General features: G+C 40.5%; 1 protein-coding gene across 6 annotated transcripts in view; it reads right to left on the reverse strand.

Moving 5' to 3' along the window:
• CTNND1 (catenin delta 1) overlaps positions 1-15356 on the reverse strand; it is a 48313-nt gene extending 32957 nt beyond the window's left edge. For all 6 annotated transcript variants that reach the window (XM_024749031.1, XM_024749030.1, XM_024749027.1 and 3 more), the window contains exon 1: positions 15146-15356. The gene's annotated coding sequence lies outside the window, so the exon portion shown is untranslated. The remainder of the gene's footprint in view (positions 1-15145) is intronic.
• Positions 15357-19229: the final 3873 nt, after the last annotated feature.

Consider the following 19229-nt stretch of genomic DNA (forward strand, 5'->3'; position numbering starts at 1 on the left):
GGTATTTCAGTCTAGACAGAGGAGAAAAAAAAATCCTAGGAAACTACCAACCATTCCCTAGTTAAGCGCAAACAGAGAATTGCCAGTACCTCTCAATACTAAAATAAAAAATGGGTAGGTTTCTCCAGCTCTGTATGTAGTAAGATGTCAACTGGAAGGATGAGACCTAAAATGTAGGGGTCCGGCATTGCCTGGTTCTCTCTATCCCTCAGACTCAACAAGGTATCTGCAGTATACACAGTGAATAAACGTAATATAAATAAACATCTATCTCCTTCTAAAATTCCTTTCTTAATTAAATCCTAGAGATCTATAAATAATAGTAGCACACATAAAAGTCAGTGAGATCCCCAATACTACGAGATCGAAGCCATTTATATAACTCAAGTGCTAAAACGCAAGAGGCCACAGGCAGAATTCACACTCCCTAATCCCTGGGAGTAGCTAGATGCTCTGCGACCCATTAGACACACAAAGGCTGCTCTCTTCTCAGTAGAGCCCTGTAGCAGGGCTGCTCTCCAGGGACAAAGAGATTTCACAGGAGAACCACAAAGACATCGCCCCTCTCCATTCCCCCACTCCCAGCTTTCTCACTTCCTGTCACAGTAGCACCAGACCACAGTCTCCCAGAAACAAACAAATACAAAGTGCTGGATTCTGGGCTTCAAGCCAACTGCATTCCAGGGCATCCTGTCTACCAATCACCAGCCAGAGCTCCCACTTTGCCCTGCTCAATTCCTTATCATGTTCAGGGAAAACAACCCTCCTCCCCGACCCAAGCCAACACTACATAGGACAAAGCTCAGGCCTTTAAGAATCATCAGAAAGATACTGTGTGAAGATCTAAGAGTTCAGAGGGGCTGAGGGGATTTTCAAGATTCCTACTTTGCTAGTTTCTTCACTTTGGAGGCCGCAGATCTTAAAACTGGTATTATACTCAGCTCAGCTACGTGTGATATATCTCATAGAAAGCTTCATCATGGCAATCTGATAACCAACCTGAATTCAGTCAATGGAATATTCCCACCTGGAAAAACTACTTTAGGACACATCCTCTGTCAACTTCTCTATCACCCATTTCTACTGTTTTCAAAATCTTTCAAACTCTTTTCCCCACAAGCATAAAGCTGATTTTTTAAGAGGCCCCAAATAGAACAAACAAAGGCAGCAGACTTCACCCTACGAAGAGGCAGAATAGGTATCAGCAGATGCTAGGAGCAAAGTTCTCTACTTCCCTAGGGAATGAAAGGAGGCCCACTAGGAACTGCACAGTAGTTCTTGCAGCAAAAAAAAGTCAACACAACAAACAGCTTTTCCCGCTCACTACTCCCCCTGGAGTGGATCAGGGGCTGTAGATTTGGAACCTCATCAGAAAAGAAAGCCTCCCTTCCTAGTAAGGGTCCACAGCTGACACCAAGAATGGGATAAATGATACATTTTTCTGCTATCTTAAACAAGTCCACTGGACCTTAGCTCGAAACTTCAGAAGCAAAGATGCAGATAGAAGTCAAGCTCTATTTAGCCAGACTCTTGAAATCCAAAAGAACACCCTTTGCCCCCAGGGCTCAATTCTTGCATAAAGCCTAGTATAAGGCTCAGCACAGAGTTCTGAAACCAGAGGGACATTCCAGGCAACTAACTAGTAATACACTATCATTTCTCATCTTTTCTCCTCCCTTTCTCCTACACTCCTTTCCCCTTCTTGGATCTGCTAGAAGTACTCAGAGCAGAAGCCTGATTCGGATAGTACTTGCTGATGCAAAAGGAGCTAAGTCTAAAACAGCACAATTAGAAGGAATTAGTCCATATCTGGCTATGATATAACCAGATGGAAGGAAGTGGGGCAGGTATATACACAATAGTCAGCCATTCTAGAACTGGATAGAAAAAAGAATATTGAGCAACACTACATTTCAGAACAGAACTTAACAGCAGGTCCTAGCCACTACAAACTCCATCACTGAAGTACACACACAAAAAAGTTAGAGATCTCTTACCTAGCACTGAATCGGACTAACTCCCTTTTTCACTCAAGAATAATTTTAAAAATTAGTTACAATTGTTGGTATTCTTATCCAATTCTCCGTTATTCATAGCCCAGGCCAAATAAATCAGTCAATTAAGTACTACTGTGTGAGATGGTTATATAAAAAGCAGATAAAAATAGTAGAGTAGAAGAGTTTTCTGAGATACTTAAAAAAAAAAAAGAGGGTTATAAAAGACACACCCCAGACAGAACTGGACACATCCGTATCAATGCTGCTACTGCTACTCCAAAAGGATGCTCCGCAGGTTCTCTGCCTCAAGTTGAGTAGGTGAGACAAACCGCATGCTGGCTCAGAAACATAGAAACCCACGATGGGAAGGAGGGAAGGAGACCAGTACCGCCAACTGATCGCAGTTCAGCACAACTTCTTCAAAAGTCCTGGTCTACTTGTATCTCTGGCTGTTTGCAGACATTTAGAAAACCCAACCAAAGGAATAACAAATGGGTAAGGAGAAAGTCAACAGAAGGGCCCAAGACTTAAGCTGAATACTCAATGGTTGGAAAAGTATGGATTTGTTTTGCTATGTAACTTCCCACGTACCCCCTTTCTCTCCAAGTCAGGCCCAAAGCTGAAAGAACTGGAGGGAGGGGAGGCAGAGAAAAGAATGTGATTGGGAAAAGGTTTTGCTACATTCCAAGTAGCCAACATCCCACATAGCATTAAGAGTGCCCAAGAATCCAATCCCACTACTGAGAGTTGCTAGGACTCTGCTAACACACATCCAATTCCTCTACCACCCTCCCCCTAAGCACCCTGAAAAGCAGCATAATTGAGATAGCTTGATGAAGGCACCAGCTGTTTCCACCACTCTCCCTCCCCCCAACCCCAGAGACCACAGTTCAAACTCACATCAAACACGTAATACAATTGGCCAGTAGGAAGGAGAAGCCAGAACTAAAATAGCAGGAAGAGTGCCAACTGGCCCCACTTAGAAGGAATGCTTTCTTGGCTCAATTTAAAATAAGAAACTTTTGTCATCTACTCCCCTCTGCCCAATTATGTTCTCCTTTCCACAACCTACCCCTCAGTGTCAAATGGATTGCAGTTTCTTCCCTACAACTCCTTGATCTATTTTCAAATGTCAGGGAATACAGGGGAGGTATAAGGTTGAATGTAAAATAATGTCTGGGAGATTGGAAGCCTTCCTGCACTGCAACAGCCAAACCTAGCACAGGGCTATCACATAAGGGCAAGTAGACAGGAGCCCACAGAGCACCCATCACCATGTTACAAGCAAGGAAAGAAGGGAGCAAATGCTTGGGCTACTGAACATTGATGATAGCCCTATTTCCCATGGAACGAACAGCCAGCTGAAGTATTAATGTGATCAGCCCCTCCCCCACCCATACTCTAAGTTGACCAGCATTAGCCAAGGAGGAAGGGAAGGAAGCCAGCACTTCCTTTTCAGACAGGAAGTAACATTGGCCCTTCCTGTCGAGTTTTAAACAAATTGTCCAGCTGAGTTTCAATGTTAACATCCTCTCCTGAATTTGTTCCACAATTTCAAAATGGAGAGGGGAAATGGAGATATGGTCTAAAAGTTTCCCTTCCCCCTAAGAGGCAAGTCCTCAATTCCATACTAAGTGCTGGCAGAATCCCCAAATCAGGCAGTGACATCTGTAATTCCAAAATAATACGGGATACAGAGGTAGAAAACTTCAAATTAGTCACCTTCCTACCGTGTCTACTACCACGAACTATTCTTCTCTACTTCTTATACTAAGTAAATAACCACCCATCTGAGAAATCATATAGATATGTAGTTTAACTCAAATGTTCAGATTTTGTGGTCCTCAAGCCTAAGTGATCAGAATCACCTGGGAAGCTTTTTTAAAAATACAGTCTCCCAAATCTACCTCCCCAACCCTCATGCCTCAATTTCTGGAGGGAATGCCTCAGAATTCATGTTTGCAAAAAGCCCTCAAAGTGATTCTGAGAGTCAGCTATTGGGAACCACCGTACTGGCCTATCCCTGACAACCTTCTGACCACCACACTCCTCTCCCAAAAAGCATTAGTTATAAAATACATTATTTGGACCTGCTTTACTATTCAGCAGACAGCTCATTGTTCAGTCTGGATTTGAAAGCATGGATTTAAATATATAAATGGCCAGAATGACACAATCCTAAATGCTGTATTCTAGACTCAGAACCTAAAAGGAAGAACTGTCTCACTTTGGAATCCTGAGTTGCTACAGTGGTGGACATCCCTATTTGCACTGCAGATTGGACAACCCAACTATTTTTTTTTAAATTTAACATACAGAGCTAGAATTTTTATTTAATAATATGAAAATCCAACCAAATCTTATTAAATGTTTTTATAAAAATGAAACCATACACAACTCTAGGATTCAATGTTCATCTAGTTGCCAATATAATAATTTCATACTGCATGCATCTTGTCACATATGTACATATTTAAAAGTAATACGAGTTATTAATAATCTAAAATGTGCCACCATGTAACCTGCAACTGTTGTGAAGACAATGTACCAATTTGTAAACCCAGTTATTTTTTAAATGACTCAGTTTAACTTTCCTCCAAGGAACAAAAGAGCTGTGCCACATTTTCAAAGACTGTTCCACATTCCATCCCCAAAGAAGTCCGAAGTCCTAAATCTAGCATTCAAGACCCTAGATAATTTTAGCCCAGTTGACAATAGAAGTAACCAGAAACTCTGGATTCAAGTGTTACCTCTGACACTTATCCAAGTCACTAACTTCTGGTTTGAGTAAGCACAAGTGAGTAGCAAGATGTTTTTAGAAGAGGCATAAAGAGAAATATTTCCACAAAGAAGCATGTCACTGAAGACTTAGGAAAGAAGAATGGCATGGAAAGACATACTTTCAAGACAACTACAAACATCTATAAATGCTGAAGTAATACACATCAAGCAGTTATTTAAAGCAACTTCAAAATTTGGGGGAATCTGATTGCCTAGAGTATTTCCTGCAAGATGATATACAGTTACCTGACCAAAGAGGAAGCGGATGGAAGGGGGAAAAATGTTTCCTGATTGAGGTCATGGCCCAAGGATGATACTATGTAACAGAATGACAACTAGATAGTTATAATTAAAAAGAAGAATAGAGGGTAACCAGGTCAAGTTCTAGGGCTAAACTCCTAACAGAGAGAGACAGAGAAATTCTTTCACTGAAGGACAGGCTAGCTAAACCAGAAATCTTGAGAGGGAAAGTAAGAATGGGTGATTCAAGACACAGCTACTCTGGTAATCAAATATCCTTTTACTTTCCATTATGGGGTTGCCACAGAACATCAATCACTAAACAGTTGGTGCTTCTTCTTCAATCCCACCAAAGCCAACCAGGCCAAGTGGTTCAGCAACACGCTTTAACAACCATTACTGCTTAAACACACATATAGAAAGGGAAGAGACATACAGTTAGTTATCAGGACTGATCACGTCCCCTGATGTGCCAGGCAGAAATATGGATACGGTGACCTATAAAATGGTACCTGAAGCCATTTATTTCCAATGATTAGGGCTGCGGGGAAGCGGGAGCTTTTTGGTCTAATGAGCAAAACGAAAAGCAGCAGATAAGCGGGGTAGGCATAATATTTGGTCATAAACCAAATCAACAAATGTACTCAAAAGGAAACTCAATGTACTCAAAAAGAAGGCTGTCACTTCTACTATTCATAGAAATTTGAATCTGTAGATGAGAAGGTGGAGAAATAGATTTCTCTAGGGAAGAAAATTTTGATCTCCCATCCCAAACACATACAAGCTTATTCTAAGTAGTTGCCTTACTTTTATCATTCTCCAAGACAAGGGTCATCAACCTATGCAAATTCTGCTACTTTGCAAATTATGTGCTGACTATACTCACATGCAACTTCTACAATGGGACGAAGATGGAGGCTGGGCCAGGTGTTCCCTCAACTCCTTACAAAGCCTACACAAAAAATCGTTAACAGCTGTTGTCTCTGGGGTCTGAAGTGAGGAGACTTTTCTTGGTACCGTATAGTGCAGGAGGAGGTCCTACACTGTGTCCCCCCTTATCTCCAACACACACCCATTGGACCTCTCTGAACACATATACTGCCCCCATCTCTCTTGCTTGCTGGTAACAAACCAGCCTCAGGGCCTTTGCACCATATCTACATGACTTCAATCTCTAATTTCTTAAGTCTCTTTCAAACATACCTTGTAAGTGAGGCCCTCCCTGACCGCTCTGTATTAAACAACCTCACTCCCACCCCTGCACTTCTTATTCACCACCCTACATATTCTGCTTTATTTTTTTCTCAATAGTGTTATCACACTCTGACTTGCTATATATTTACTTGCTTACTTAATATCTATCTCTTCCAACTAGAACGTAAGCTCTGTGAGGTCTATTTGGTGTATAGCAGGCTCTCAAATTTCTTTTGAATGAATGAATGAAGATGTTTTACTTTTTTAATGAAAACAAAAAGTTAAAGTTTAGAAAAATAAATCGGTATTATTTCATTTTTCTTTCTACACATTTTTTCTAATTGTGACCTTAGGCCCATCAATTGGGGTCTCCAGTAGCCTTACCTGCAGATTTGGCTGACCTTCAGCGGGGTAGACATTCAAATGGCCAATTCTGCCCTGGTTTACAAAGTAGTCAACAGAGAAGAGAACAACAGAGAGGTTACAGTACTTCCCCCATTCCAACAAAGAAACAACGGAAAGAAATCAGATTGGCACCAATTTCTCCTTTAAAATAGACCACTCTATTTTTAAAAGTGTACTGAATATACACCAGCTACTTTATTTCAATGAGATTTACTTCACTTGCAATGAAATGGGAACTGTAGGTGCCTTGATAAAAGTACCGAGAAGTTGACTTAATTTCTTTAACAATGTCTTATAACCTCAACCACCAGAATATATTTTGGTTTTTCAAATATAAGCTCCCTAAAACAAAAACCTTTTCACTCCACAAAGAGACCTCTCAATATGAGACCACATTCCAATATAGAACGTGGGAAGCACACACAAAATTGACAATTTACTTTGGGAAAACTAAGTATCTTTTGCTCTACTGTCAACTGAACCAAAATGAGTAATTAATTAGTAAATGTGGATGAGATTTGAAAATTGAAAAAATAAAACCTAATCTTAATTACTAGAAGAAATCAATCTTCTTGAATCATAACATTTAATCCTAATCTAGACCTAATTGAAATAAACCAAAAGCAGTATCCTAATACTTGTACCTTCACCACATGAGTACAATTTATTCTATTTTAAGAACTAGAAATTTCTTCCAGGACTTCCCTGGTGGCACAGTGGTTAAGAATCCGCCTGTCAATGCAGGAGACACGGGTTTGAGCCCTGGTCCGGGAAGATCCCAAATGCCTTGGAGCAACTAAGCCCATGCGCCACAACTACTGAGCCTGCGCTCTAGAGCCCACTCGCCACAACTACTGAGCCCATGTGCCACAACTACTGAAGCCCGCACGCCTAGAGCCCGTGCTCTGCAACAACAGAAGCCACCGCAATGAGAAGCCCGTGCACCGCAACGAAGAGTAGCCCCCACTCGCCACAACTAGAGAAAGCCTGCGCTCAGCAACAAAGACCCAACGCAGCCAAAAATAAATGAATGAATAAATAAATTAAGAAAAAAAAAGAAATTTCTTCCACATTACGTGTCAGTGAGGCAAAGTGATGCCCGTGAAGACCACCAATCTAAGGGGAAAAAAGACAGGGGAGGCAAAAAGACAAAGGGAGACACCAAATAAAAAGGGGAAAGCAAATGAAAAGAAGAAAATGTAGGAGAATCAGTAGAGGGAAATGGGGGTTTAAAAAAAATATGGAGAGCTGGGTGAAGGAGTTATGACAGGAAGCTACGGAGTGTCAATAGAAATTAAGTTTAAATACTATTCAGAACACTAGTTTCATGGGTTATTTAGTATGAGGGAAGGAAAAAAAAGAAGGAAAATCTTAGGCTGGAAGAAACCAAAAGTTTCCAGGCAAGGCTGCATCTAACACATATGTATTTCCCACAGGCCACAGTTTAGCTTTTCCACATAGAAGAGCAGACTTTTTTCTTAGAGGCACACTTCTCATAGGAAGCACTGATGAACTCAAAATTTCTACAAGTCTCAGTTTAAATAAAGGTTGAAAATAGAAAATGATGTTTCCTGAACATAAAAAAGGGAGGTTTATTTCAAGAAAGACATAGTAAAAAGAAACTGCCTTCATTGCTATGTAACTGTTTCCTGTACATTCAAAACTAACGTTATCCTAAAAAATCCTGGTTGGGCAAGTGAGACGGCAAGGAAAAGAATCTGGTTCAAAGTCAAGAATAATAAACCCAAAGAGAGCTTTTTCAACCCACTCTCTGCCAAGATTAAAGGAAGTTTATCCTTGGGTGCTAGAGTTCTGTCTCTTGTAGACACAAAAAGGTGGGAGAAACTTGTATTGCTGTTTTTTCCCCTAAAGTATCCAAGACTCCTAAGAAATTACTGCAAGAGATTCAAGCTTTGCCACCAGCTTCTCCTCCCTCACTCACACCTTACTTTACTTTATTAAGGGTTATCCATTCCCCTAGCACCCATATTTTGGACAACCCTGCCCATGTAACTCCCCAAACCTGCCTATTGCTAAAGGCACTTTTTTCCCCATTAAAGAAAAAAAGTTAGCCTATCCATCCAGGATGCCCATTTATTCTGTAATATAAGCATCTATATACACCATAGAGTGTCAGGTTTTAAGACACCTTAGAGGGAACTTAGTCCAACAGACAAATGATGTTTGAGTTCACTTAAAGTATCCATTCTAATAGCAAACACAAGGTGTTCCCATGAGCTGGGCAACATCCTATGAATTTTGCACGTATTGAGTCACTGCATCGTCACAACAATCCTGTGAGATGGTTAATATCATTGTCCTTATTCTACAAACAAGGAGATCAAGGCATAGAGCAATTAAACAATTTTCCCAAGGTTACTTGGCTAGTTAAGTGGTAGAAGATTTGAACCCAGGCAGTCTGGCTCTGGCATCCATGCTCTTAACCATGCAAAGCTGCCTTGCCTCGCTACATTTATGGAACACTGAGATTGGAAATTCCCTGTTTAGTCAGCATATTGATCAAAAAATACAGAATAATTAAGCATTCGTGGCAAAATTTTAACAATTGGTGTCAAGGTGAATGAAAGGTATATAGGAGTTATTGTGCTACTCTTCCAACTTTTCTGTAAGCTTGAAATGTTTTCAAAATAAAAAGTTAAAGTTTCTTTTATCATCACACAATGGCACAAGTTTTGTGAAAGTGATGCCCAAATTACCTGTTAGCCATCAAAGAAGGCTTTAAGAAAACTATGGATCCTTATAATGTTCCCACTACATGCCTGATTAAATTGCCCACCCCGGGACTTCCCTGGTGGTGCAGTGGTTAAGAATCCGCCTGCCAGTGCAGAGGACACGGGTTCGAGCCCTCGTCTGGGAAGATTCCACATGTCACGCAGCAACTAAGCCCATGCGCCACAACTACTGAGCTTGTGCTCTAGAGCCCGCGAACGACAACTACTGAGCCCACGTGCGACAACTACTGAGCCCACGTGCCACAACTACTGAAGCCCACGCGCCTAGAGCCCATGCTCCATAACAAGAGAAGCCACCGCAATGAGAAGCCCACGCACTGCAATAAAGAGTAGACCCCGCTCGCCTCAACTAGAGAAAGCCTGCGCACAGCAACGAAGACCCAGCACAGCCAAAAATAAATTAATTAATTAAAAAGAAATAAAATAAATTGCCCACACCACTCCAGAAAGGCTTAAGAACTCACTGGAGAGGAAATGGCCTTAAAAATGGGGAACACTGTCCCTGAGCCAGAATAGTAAATGTGGGCCCTGTTCTCAATATTTAATAATCAATAACACGCAATTCCAAGTAGACTTAGTGGGAAAAAATTACTTCTAAAAATACATTATACAATATAACTAAATACAAATCAATCCATACCCTTATATCCCACTTGTTAGTTCTAACCAGAACAGTTTTTCTTCCCCGCCTTCACAATCTCCCTGCCAGGCTATATCAATGCCCTCTATTGCAAGCCTTGGAGGCAGCTGCATTTAGGCAGAGCAATTCCTATTTCAGCTTCTCAAAGCATTTAACCCCTTTTGCAAGGGAAGAGAACATGAAATCACATACTGATAACCTATGGCTCGTTCTTTAGGCAAATTTCTTGTTACTATTATTCCAAATTTCCCATGAAAATTAATTTGGGTTCTTAAACTCATAAACTTCCCACTTTGTGAACAAAATCTCCTGAAGTTTCATAGTGAAAGCAGTGAAAAAAGTACAATGATATCCAAACATACTTTCTTTGAAGCACTAATGTTCAAAACTATGTTCCCGGGCTTCCCTGGTGGCGCAGTGGTTGAGAGTCCGCCTGCCGATGCAGGGGACATGGGTTTGTGTCCCGGTCCGGGGGGATCCCACATGCCGCGGAGCGGCTGGGCCCGTGAGCCATGGCCGCTGGGCCTGTGCGTCCAGAGCCTGTGCTCCGCAACGGGAGAGGCCACAACAGTGAGAGGCCCGTGTACCGAGAAAAAAAAAAAAAAAAAAAAACACTACGTTCCCAACTTTTTTGTTTTTATTAACAAGTATAAAAACCATTCACTTCCAACATGGCTGGAAGCAATATTTCCCTGCTGCTGCCCTAATATGTTCTGGGTAATGAGTTCCTCTCCCCAAGAAAATGGCTGCATTTAAGGTTTCAGTGGTTGAAGTTAACAGCTGCCTATAGTATGAAATGAACTGACCAGGACCCTTACTTTTTTCTTTTTTTTTAAATTTATTTATTGATTTATTTTTGGCTGCGTTGGTCTTCGTTGCTGCACACAGGCTTTCTCTAGTTGCGGTGAGCAGGGGCTAACTCTGTTGGGGTGCTTGGGCTTCTCACTGCGGTGGCTTCTCTTGTTGTGAAGCACAGGCTCTAAGAGCGTGGGCTTCAGTAGTTGTGACACACAGGCTCAGTAGTTGTGATTTGCGGGCTCTAGAGCACAGGCTCAGTAGTTGTGGCGCACGGGCTTAGTTGCTCCGCGGTGTGTGGGATCTTCCCGGACGAGGGCTCGAACCCATGTCCCCTGCACAGGCAGGCGGATTCTTAACCACTGCGCCACCAGGGAAGTCCCGGACCCTTACTTTTTACACTATTATTTGTACCGTCTGCCCAGAAAGAAAACAGGATTAAAGAGAAATTAAAATTTTAAATCTTCAATTATTTCCAGAAATTTTATTTAAAAATGGAAGGTGGGGCTTCCCTGGTGGCACAGTGGTTGAGAGTCCACCTGCCAATGCAGGGGACACGGGTTGGTGCCCCAGTCCGGGAAGATCCCACATGCCGCGGAGCAGCTGGGCCCGTGAGCCATGGCCACTGAGCCTGCGTGTCCGGAGCCTGTGCACCGCAACGGGAGAGGCCACAACAGTGAGAGGCCCGCGTACCGCAAAAACAAAAAAAGGAAGGTGGGAGATGTGTAAAAGGTTGAAACTACAGACTAAAGTTTCAAAATTACATTGCAATTTTATTAATCTTTGTTGAATTGCTTCCTATTTCAACTTCCTTTCAGCCTTCCCCACAAAAGTCCCTCACTGATTCCCATAGTGCCTATTTAACCAAAGCTTACTAAGCACCTCAACATATCCCAGACACTAAGATAGATGCTAAGAGGATACAGAGGTAAAACTACCTACACTCAAGCAGGTCAGTACAGAGGGAAAGACAAAAATAAAAGATAATTTAATAGAGACACAGATGTAGAGAACAAATGTAGGGACGCCAAAGGAGGAAAGTGGGGGGAGGGGAGTGGGATGAACTGGGAGATTGAGATTGACAATATATACACTAATATGTATAAAATAGATAACTACTAAGAACCTGCTGTATAAAAAATAAATTAAATAAAATTCAAAAATTCAAAAAATAGACAATTTTAATACAGTGTGATAAACATTATTTGAACTACCTGCTACAAACCTCTCCCTGCAAGTTGGCAATATCATTCCAAACCACATGCCAGAAAATTCTCTGGAAGAAGAAATTTCACTGACAATCAAATGAAGTTTGAGACATTTCTAGTAAGTTTAAGAAATTAGAGGAGGGTAATGGTGTGCATATGGAAAGACTCCTGTTCTAAAGATTGAAATGATATCCATTCTAACATATCTCACTCCCCACCTCCCCACAGGCTTTACGGGGAAATGGATTTTTTTACGAACATTACTCTAACACGGAGGGGGTTGGAAATCTAAATGAGCACTGACCTTCAGCAAGATGAGCCTCTAGCAAGGGCTCATTTTAAGTTCTGGCTCTTGTTTCTATTCTCTGTGGAGAATGGCAGTGTTTTAGTGGTTAAGTCCACTAACTTTGTAGTTAGTCAGACCAGGGTTTAATCCTGGCCTTGGCCACTTACAAGCACTGAAATTTTCAGCAAACCTCAGCTTCTCTGAGGCTCAAATTCCTTAAAAAACAAAAAATAAACCAAGAAACAAACAAACAAAAAGTTGTTGTAGGAAATTAAGTAAATACAATAGTTTATGCAAAATGCTTAGCACTCAGTAAAAAAACAAGGAGGGGGGTGGGGGAAGGAGGGTGGGCAGTTATTAACAAGGGACCACCAGGTACCAAAATAGAAAGCAATAAATTATTACAGAGCTAATCATTTTGCTATTCCAATTGAATAGTGATCTATGCTTAATTTATTTGCATCCATCCTCTCTCACTCATCCCTAGAGAGCAACTACCTCATAAACCCAATTCAAGGCTGAATTGCAATTACTTGGAGCTTTTTTTTATTTTTAAGATTTCCAATAGTCCCCATTTTTATCCTAGCTGAAAGAACATGTTCTAACCCCTCTAACTCTTCATAACTGGAACCCTAAGTAAGGCACTAGGGCTCTAAGCACCCAAAGGAGGCCCCCACCTGGAACATACCATACCTTAGTCATATAACAAAGAAACCAACAGCATATAGGAGTCAGACAAGGAAAGAAAAATCTGCACAACTCTCACTTACTTGTCTTTTTTTACCCCAAAACCAAAATGGGGAGCAAAACAAAAAATAAAAGATTTACTTATTCACACCCCTTATTATATTTCCCGGAAGAACTAGTAGAGGTGAGGTAAAAGACAAATCTTCCATCTTATCATCCAAAAGGCTCTAATAGTACACACCAGTCAAAACAATGCCTCAGTTCGTGAAACAGTCCTAGACACTAGTTAACTAGGATGTTCACTGCAGCTACACAAAGCCCAGCATTTAAAGCTGGATCCAAACCACCACCACTCAGTCATCCAGAACCTATTTTCAAACTGCCTTTGTACTCCTTCTTCAGATTCCCTCATCCCTCCCCCTAAAGGCTGAGTGGGAAACTGACACTCTGGTAGCAACATGACCAATTCTCCAAAGATCCACCAAGAAACCCCTAGGCTGGGGTCAAGGCAGAAAGAGCATTTGAAAATCTGGAAATGAAATAAGAACTACAGCCCAACAAACTGTACACACTGTCCTTTTTCTTTCTTTTTAACCGCACTTTCTATAATTAGGAGATCCAGACATTAAAATCTTACTGTAGCCCTTGCATAAATTACATCAAAAGAAGGAACAAAGTTCCATTTCCTCTGAAGCCACAACCTCACAAGAATGAAATCAGCTTTCAAGAAATACTCATGTCTGGAAAAGAAATTCAAGGAAGTGTTCTAGTCTGAAAAGAATTAAGGGGTGGGGGGTACAAAATCAGAGGATTATTATAGATACATACCAGTTTAAAGCTAATGAGCAGCTTACATATTAAGACCCATCTTGTTACAATTAGGCAGTATCTACTGCAGTTTTAATTTTCAAATGATTCGCATTTTCAAAGGGAGAAGGAAGAGAACATCCAGTTTTCAGCCACTGATGAGTTGGTTATATGGTTATCTGGCATCAGTATTTTTACAAGAATGTGTTTGCAAAACAAAAACAAATCTTACAATTAAATATAAGATATGAAAGCAGTCATGGGCCTTCAGATCTTAAAAACTTCTGATTTCACGGCAAATTAACCAAATAAAAAACTCACCTCCAAAAAACAACTTTCAGTTTGGTTTAAAAATAAGAATTCCCCTTGTGCTTTCTCAACTGCATCCTAAACACTAAAGTTTGTGTTAAGTGTTTTACTCTTAGCCTAACCTTATTTTAATCCAAGGCCCTTTCAGAGAGCACAAAGCTGAAAATATTTTCACATGTGCCACTTTACTCAGGTGAACTAAAAAGCATGATTAGAATTTCCTTACTCCTTTAAGCACATAAACCAAACGTTATCGTATATGCAGACTGAACATACAATACCTCCACAAATCTTTGCTAGCAAAGGTAGTTTTAGAAGTAAGGGGATGGCAATTCAGCTACCATGGATCCATTTATTTTCTTTTATAAGGCAAAGCAGGGAGGCTAAGTCTAGAAGGAGAATGAGGCTCCTACCCACCACACCTGGAAAAGTAAAAGAAGGATCCACCCAGGAACAGCAGGGCTGAAACCGATCTGGGCCGTTCAAACTCTCTATGGGAAAAAAATATCACCATTTAAGCTGCAAAGCTCCCTGCAACTTTCCACTTCCACAAATCTAATGATAAAAGGGAGGAAAAAAAGTTTTGAAACGTATGAAGAACCATCTGTATAACTAGCTTCCGACCCGGACAAATTCCTTTCCCAACCCACACGCAACATGCCAAAAAAACCAACTTTTGGTTTGGGCTCTGAAAACAGAAGTTTGTTAGCCTAACCTAGAAAAAAAAAATACATAAAATCAAAGAACACGCCAAAATGTAAATTTATGGAATTGCTCTCACCCCCCTGAATCTATTCATCTCCCTATATTAGAGAGACCAGAAGTTTGTTTCTGGGTCTTGAATATTTTACTTTGCTTTAAATATGATAAAATACCAAAATTCCCCAAAATAAGTAGAAAGAAAAATTAACTGCTTAAAAGTTACCCGTCAGCATAACAGACCCTCTCGTTTTTAAATTCCCTCGGTTACCATAAGACAAAAATTCAACTTGGCTTATCCTCCTTTACCCGTCTATACACATATTTTTTAAAAAGGCACACACCTCAAATGTGGACTTCTAAAAACCAGTCCTTTAAGAAAGAAAACCAAGGCTTCGTCAATGTTCTGAGAAAGACAAATCCAGCAAGGTTGTTGATTTTTCGCCACCTCTTCCTCCTTTCAGGATCTTTCCTGCTCTTCTTTCTCTCTCTCCCTCTTTTTTTTTCTCTCAGATCCAACACCTAAAATGGAAGTTGCACCCAGCCAAAGGCTAGGGAGCCTGGGTGGTGACAAACTGATCTGGCAGCCCTACCCCCTCGCTTTCCTAAGTGATGTCAGCCCCTGAGAACTTCCAATAGGAGCCGGGCATAAATCAGGGAGCTGATTTTATCCAATAGGAAACTTTATTATAGGAAATTAAAAAAAAAGGGGGGGAGAGCAAGAGGAGGAGAAAAAGACAGGGGGAAGTTTTATATATATATTTATATTTAAAGTGGAGACCTATATGATCTCTGAGGAATTATGCAGAGCTGGGAGGGGTCGGGGAAAGGGGACTGAAGGAATAAGGGGTTTTCAGAATGGCATGCCTAAGAACCTCGGCTCTCTTTGATGGTAGGGTTCTTGCTCCCTCCTTCCTTTCCGGGTGGGGAAGCAAAAAAGAGCTGATTTTATTTGCCTGCTGCTATTTGGTTTGTTGCTTTCTACCCCAAAGCATTTCCCCAAAGGAAGACAGGAAGGGAAGGAGCGTGAAATGCTAGAAACAGGACTACAATGTGTTGATTGGGACGGTAGGGGATATCTGAGGTAAACTCTCAATTTTATTGTTTTGGTTTAAATGCATTAGAGTTAATTAGAAAACCTAATGCTTGGACTTGTTAACAACTTTCAGTGTCTATACTTTCAACCAGAAGGAAGCTGAATCCACTAGGCTGTTGAGGAAAATCACTGTCTTCCCATTTGTCCCCAAATCAAAATAATGTGGGTTTGAGGGGGAGAGTAAATGATATCCAATAAACAATATATTTGGAGGAGACGAGAGCATGTGTAAGGAAAAGAAAATCTCATACCTAGAAAATTCAATTTATTTGTTAACTTTGAGCTTAAGACTGTCTAGTTCATACATTCTGTTTATGCTTGACCTAAATAAAGGATTATAGCAAGTATTTTTCTGAATTAAGAGTTATCTTTAATATGTTCTTAGACTATTAGGCCATGAAGGACAGAGATTGAAAAAATTTTTTTTACATGCTTGACAAAGACTAGTATTTTATGGTCATTTGGGGATTAGCTATGTGAAAATCATACTGATAAACTGAAAATTTTCTTTCTTACTGAAAAATCTATCCTGTAAACTGCTACCAAATGAATCTTCATAACAGTTTCATAATCTAAAATAGTTAAGAGCATAGGTTCTGCAGTCAGACTGACTGGCTTCAAACCTTTCTCTTCTGTAAGTATACTTAATCAAGTAAATGTACTACATACTTTGTGACCTTGTAAAAGTTATATAATCTCTCTGTGACTCAGTTTCTTAACTATAAAATGGAGATAATAGCTATATCTCTTTCACAGGACTGTTGTGAGAATTAAAATACACATAAGGTTCTTAATAATGCATGGCATACAGTACAAACTCAATAAGAATGAGTTATTATTACCAATACCTACCCTACCAAAAAACTTTCAGTGATTCACCACTGCCCAATAATAGCAACAAATAAATGAAGCATCTATGACCTGAGGGCACTTTGCACTCACCGTCCCTAACTTCTCAAACACCACCATGGAGATAGTATTACCACTGTTTAGAGACGAGAAAATCAAGGCTCAGCAAGGTTAAGAAACTAGCCTGAGCTCATCTGGCTAAGGAGTGACCCCCTCATCAGTCTGACTCCAAGGCCCATGCTCTTTCCATTACCTTACACTGTGGTCGGGATAAAGGCCAAGTTCCTCGTCTGTTTTCAAGATGCCATATCTATTCATCCAATACATTAAAGTAACACTTATTAACCATAATCTGACCTTTCCTTATCTTTCTAAACTGGAATTCCGCTCCTCCTCAGGATGAAAGTGCCCTTCTAATCAGGTTTATCTGATCATTATCCACCCCCTCATATTTGGTCTATTGTCTCATATACCCTCATATTTGGAGTAATGTGGCCAAAAAGGACTTCTCTCAGAAGTGCTGGAAGACGTAACAGACATCACAGCACTTGTCTGATGGGGTTTAAACAAACTGTAATAGAATAGGAAATGAATACATTTGACAGAGAAACAAACAGCCTTTAACTCTCATTGTCTAAGAATCTTTTCCAGTTACCTTATCACATCTTCTACCTCTACTTTCCATCTATTCCTAGTCCTACATAGCAAGTTTAAAAGCCAAAGATGATTGTCAAAGGAAAACAATCAACACATATGTTTGTTGATTCACTGGTTCCTAGATCAGAGCCATTATCTAGAATATGCTATGATTTTCTAGAGATGGATTAGGCTTGTTTCCTTCACACCACCACTAACTTGCAAGTATTTTGCCTTCCTTTTTTCATGTGTATGTATGTGTGTGTGTGTGTGTGTGTTCCTGTCTCCCTCACCAGAAGATAAGCTCCATGAAGGCATAAAAAATGTCTTTCTAGTTTATGGTGTATCCCCAGAGCTCAGCCTTGTATCTCATATTTAGCAACAGATGAATAAATGAATGAAGTCTGTTAGCTTACTAGTTATATAATCCTGGACAAGCCATTTAACATTAATGAATTTGTAGATAACATTCAAAATAAAATTATATACAAGTCAAAAAAGTTAACTCAGTGGTGAAAAAGTTGTTAAATTTTAAATTTATCTCAAACAGCCATCTCCAAATAAAGAATCACAAGGATTAATACTCACTGAGAGAAAAACTGTTTATACTCAGTGAACAGAAAAAAGACTAGCTCCTTCTGGGTTATTCTGAGCACCATCCCACTCTTCCAGACATCAAGGATAATGAAATAGACAAGTTTCCTGCTCTCAAGTTTACATTCTAGTTGGGGTGGTGTGGTGGGGGGGGGGGCTCACAGAAGATTAACAGATAAGATGTCAGATGGAACATTATGCAGAGATCAAAACAGACTGATGAGAATGACTTGGGGCTTGTTCTAGACTGGATGTCAGGGACAGTCCCTCTGGACAGATGACATTTAAGTTGAAATATGAATGGTAAGAAGCAGCCAACCATGAGAAAATATAAGCAATGGCAACTACTAATGCCAAAGCCCTAAAGTGTGGGGCTGAAACATACTGGATCCAGCAGAGCATGTTGGAAATGAGGAGGGAGGGATAGGTGGGAATCAGAATATGAAGGGTTCTATAGGTTAGAGAAAGGAGTTTTGATTTTATTTTTAGGTAGAAGAAAACCTGAGGGGATTTTAAACAGCAGAATGACATAATCCAGTCCACATTTTGAAAAGATCTGGCTGCTTATGTGACAAATGGATTAAAGGAAGGGCAAGAGGACTTCGCTGGTGGTACAGTGGTTAAGAATCTGCCTGCCAATGCAGGGGACACGGGTTCAAGCCCTGGTCCGGGAAGATCCCACATGCCGCACAGCAACTAAGCCCATGCACCACAACTACTGAGCCTGCTCTCTAGAGCCTGTGAGCCACAACGCCTGAGCCCGTGAGCCACAACTACTGAAGCCCGCACACCGAGAGCCAGTGCTCCGCAACAAGAGGAGCCACCACAATGAGAAGCCCGTGCACAGCAATGAAGACCCGACACGGCCAAAAATAAATAAAAATTTTAAAAAATAATAATTTTAAAAGGTAGGGTCAGGAGTGAAAGCAAGGAAATTAGTTTGAAGGTGAAGTTGCAGTGATATGGAGTTGACTACAGCGGTAGCAGTAAAAATGGAGATAAGTCAATGGATTGAGGATGTGTTCAGAGATACAGGGTTGATTTTGTTTGGGGCTTTTTTTTTTCTTTCCTTTTTTGCTTTTTGGTTTTGTTTTTTATGCATGGAAGACTACAGTCAGTGCTCACTCTTACAGCTCTCAAAGTTTAACTGCTCCACCAACAACCATCACCACATACACACAAAGAAAACATACCATAAAATGGTGAAAAATTAGAGAAGAGCCGTGAAATAAAATTATACTTAAAAAAGAAGT

This window comes from Neophocaena asiaeorientalis, unplaced genomic scaffold (genome assembly GCF_003031525.2).
Source record: "Neophocaena asiaeorientalis asiaeorientalis breed wild unplaced genomic scaffold, Neophocaena_asiaeorientalis_V1.1 scaffold43, whole genome shotgun sequence".
Lineage (NCBI taxonomy): Eukaryota > Metazoa > Chordata > Mammalia > Artiodactyla > Phocoenidae > Neophocaena > Neophocaena asiaeorientalis.